This window comes from Pagrus major, chromosome 5 (assembly GCF_040436345.1).
Source record: "Pagrus major chromosome 5, Pma_NU_1.0".
Lineage (NCBI taxonomy): Eukaryota > Metazoa > Chordata > Actinopteri > Spariformes > Sparidae > Pagrus > Pagrus major.
In genome coordinates, this window is record NC_133219.1 from 6,856,317 (window position 1) to 6,859,532 (window position 3,216).

A 3,216-nucleotide genomic window follows, 5' to 3' on the forward strand; every position below is an offset into this window, starting at 1 on the left:
GATATTGGAGCAGTAATGGCAGCTGATGATTAGGCCACTCCTGAGCTATTAACTACATTTCTTATCCTTTTACTGGGGCCCAAGAGAGCCTGTTTGAGAGACAAAGGAGTCCTTTATGAGGCTGGCTTCTTAAACGGCATCCACCTGACCTAAAAGGCACAACTGTTACTGTCTCTCTGCCAGGCCAAAGAAGTCAGGGACGAGATACATGTCAGAGGTCGCGGTGTGCTGCTGTTTGAAATGAGGGGGTTCTGAGTGAGTAAGCTGCTGAAAGACGGCTGCAGGAAAATTACAGAAAATTGGCTGTTTTGTCAACATTTCATCAGAAGATTTACAGAAAGCTGACCCCGACCCTTTCTCTCCCCCTTCTTTCACAAGGCTAAGGAGATTGAGTGGGTCGGAATTGACTGACAAACAAATCTCTTCTTTATTTCTTTCTCGCTTTCTCTTTCCCTCTCTAGAAGTGATATTCAATATGATCTCCTTTTAATGATCCTAAGTGGCTGAAATTACATATCCTCAACACATATTGTTGAGGTTGCTTTAGCCCAATTGCAGGGCACACTAAGGACATACAAAGCAACTATTAAATGTTTAAATTCTCCGGTGCAAAGAATAATATGGTAATCATTATGTATCATTATACCATAGTGTACATAGATCCAGTGAGAAGGATAAGATGGGAATATAAAGCTGGCTTGCTTGTGAGTAATAATTGTCAGTCATGGGTACTTGTAGTACTTTTGCAGGTGCAATGGAGTTCATGGGAAGATTGTGGTGAAGCTCAACTCAGCTGAAAAATACTGAAATAACAATTTGATTAAAAAACATATCCATAGCTGGCTGTAACACCTGATCACTAAATGCGATTAAGTGAAAACTACCAAGCAATTTAGTTAGCAGAGAGGTCCAAACAGTTACAATAGTTGGCTAGAAGTAATAAAAAATGATCAAACAGTTAATTAAAAGTAGGCTAACAGATGAATAGTGAGCCGAAAGTAATGCATAAACAGTTAGAATATAAAAAAGATACATGGTTGAAATAGATAGCCAAAAGTTGCCAGGCTAACAGAACAGTTAGCTAAAAGTGGATGGATAAAAGTTTTAAATCTAGCTAAAAGCTAATAGCTAAACCTATCGGATGGTTTAAACATATTACTAATGATAAATGGGAAACAGATAAAAAGAATTGCTGAACAGTTGATGTAATAGATAGCTAAAAAGAAGTAGCTTGAACAAATGGTTGCAATTGTTTGCTTAAATTTAACAAATACATGGTTAGCTAAAAGTAACAGAGACATGGTTGAAACATCCAGCTTCTGCATCTCTGGACTACAATTGTAGTTTAACTGTATGAAAACATGACTGCATTAATATCCACTTCTGTAATTTTAATAGGATTAACATGTTTAAAACCAATTCAACTGAACATGACTGGAACGTAACCCTGGACGGGTACTTGAGTACATTTGACAGGGCTGTGGTCAGCACGACTTAAATAAAAGTTGAGGAACCACTGCGCTAGATTGCATACAAGCTTGTTAAGGCGCAGCATTTCCATCTTCAGCTCCGTGCTTTGTCTCTGACCTCAGCTCAGTCCCCTCTCTGCCTCTGGTATTCCCCTACAAAGGCCAACAGGAATCCTAGGCTTGTTGATTTAGCCCCCAGTGGCCGGAGGCAAAGCATCTTTCATTAACGTCTAAAACCTCAGGAATGAGATACTGGCCTCATGATAAGATCTGGTAATGCAGTAACATGGAATTATGGACGAAGAAAATTGCCATTTTGTATATAAGCACCTGTGATCTCCCATGAAAGCCCCCTGTTCCCCAGGTTGGGTCAGTCCCAGGAGAGGCGAGGGTCCCGGAACCCAATCCATCCTGCAGAGGAGAGATTTTCGGGGCCGAGGGCCTGAAGCAATGGAAGGTGCTGCTGTCTGTGGAAGGTCAGCTTAGAGTACAGAGACAGTGATCCTGTGTGCCTGCCGGAGAAAATCATCTCCTACCCACAGGAGACGTGTTCATAGTTCTGTTTGTGGTCAGCAAACGCTTTAAGGTCAACACAAGGCATTTATGAGACACTCCAGAGGTATTGTCACAGTACTTTATCAGTTTACCAGTAAGTGTGGACAAATCAGAGAGCTGCTGTGAGAATATGGGAGTTCTTGTTTCCTCCATTGCTCTTAGAAAAGTATGTCAGCCTCGCCACTTTTAGAAAGGTGTTTCTTTATCGGAGCCTCTGTGGAGAGAACGTGTCAAGAACAATAGATTTATGTGGCATCCTGACATTTTGAAGAAGGTGGATACCCTTTTATTCGAGCACTGAGGTCAAATTCAGAGTCCTCCAGAGCCTGGAAAAATGCAGGTGTTCTTCTCCCAGCAAACAGCCTGAAGAGAAAAACATCTCCCTTCACCATCCTTGAGCCTCCTGCATCCTGCAGCCTGTGAAATGGCACGAGCAAAGCTGTTCGCATGGCACTCACAGTGATGAAGTTTCCAATATGTTCGGTCTTGGCATGTCTCGGTCATTTACACATCATTGTGTCAGAGAACTATCTGTTGGAATCCAAGCCAAGGATTTCTTTATTTCATCCAAACTGCAGGTCCTACAGGGATATTACGGAGACAGGGTTATCTGATTTTCCCAGGCTTTCCGTATACGTAACCACAACAATAATTTTGAATGGCCAGTAGTCAACTCATTGCCATTGCTGGCAGTGAGTGTGATCAACTGGAAAGAGGAGGCTGGAGAGAAGAAAGAGAAAAGTCTTATTGTGGCAGAACTGATGTGTTTTTGTCTCCTCTGGATAGTTTCTTCATCACCTCTTTAAATTTTAAAGCATTTGGCACGCAGCCTGTGGCAGGTTCTCTTGAGGAAGCAGCAAAGAAATGAGGGTCAACGGTGCCATAAATCTTAGCCTGTCCACTTTGGAATCAGACACGGACACTTGAGATGTGCATATTTAATCAAATGTTCATGCCGATGTGTCTTGAATGTCCAAGTCAAAAGGATTTTTATATAAACGAACTGTCGCTAGATACTAACAAGCGGGAACAAAGCTGTTTATCCACTCGAGACCCGCAGTGCCGAGGGGTCTTTATTGTGTTTTCCTATGATGCAAAGTGGATAACATGCATGAAATGGCACATAAGTCCTGCCTTTGGGTTTGGAAAGGCCTGAGGGGGTGGAGAGCTGGCAGCCATGTTTTTGCACCTC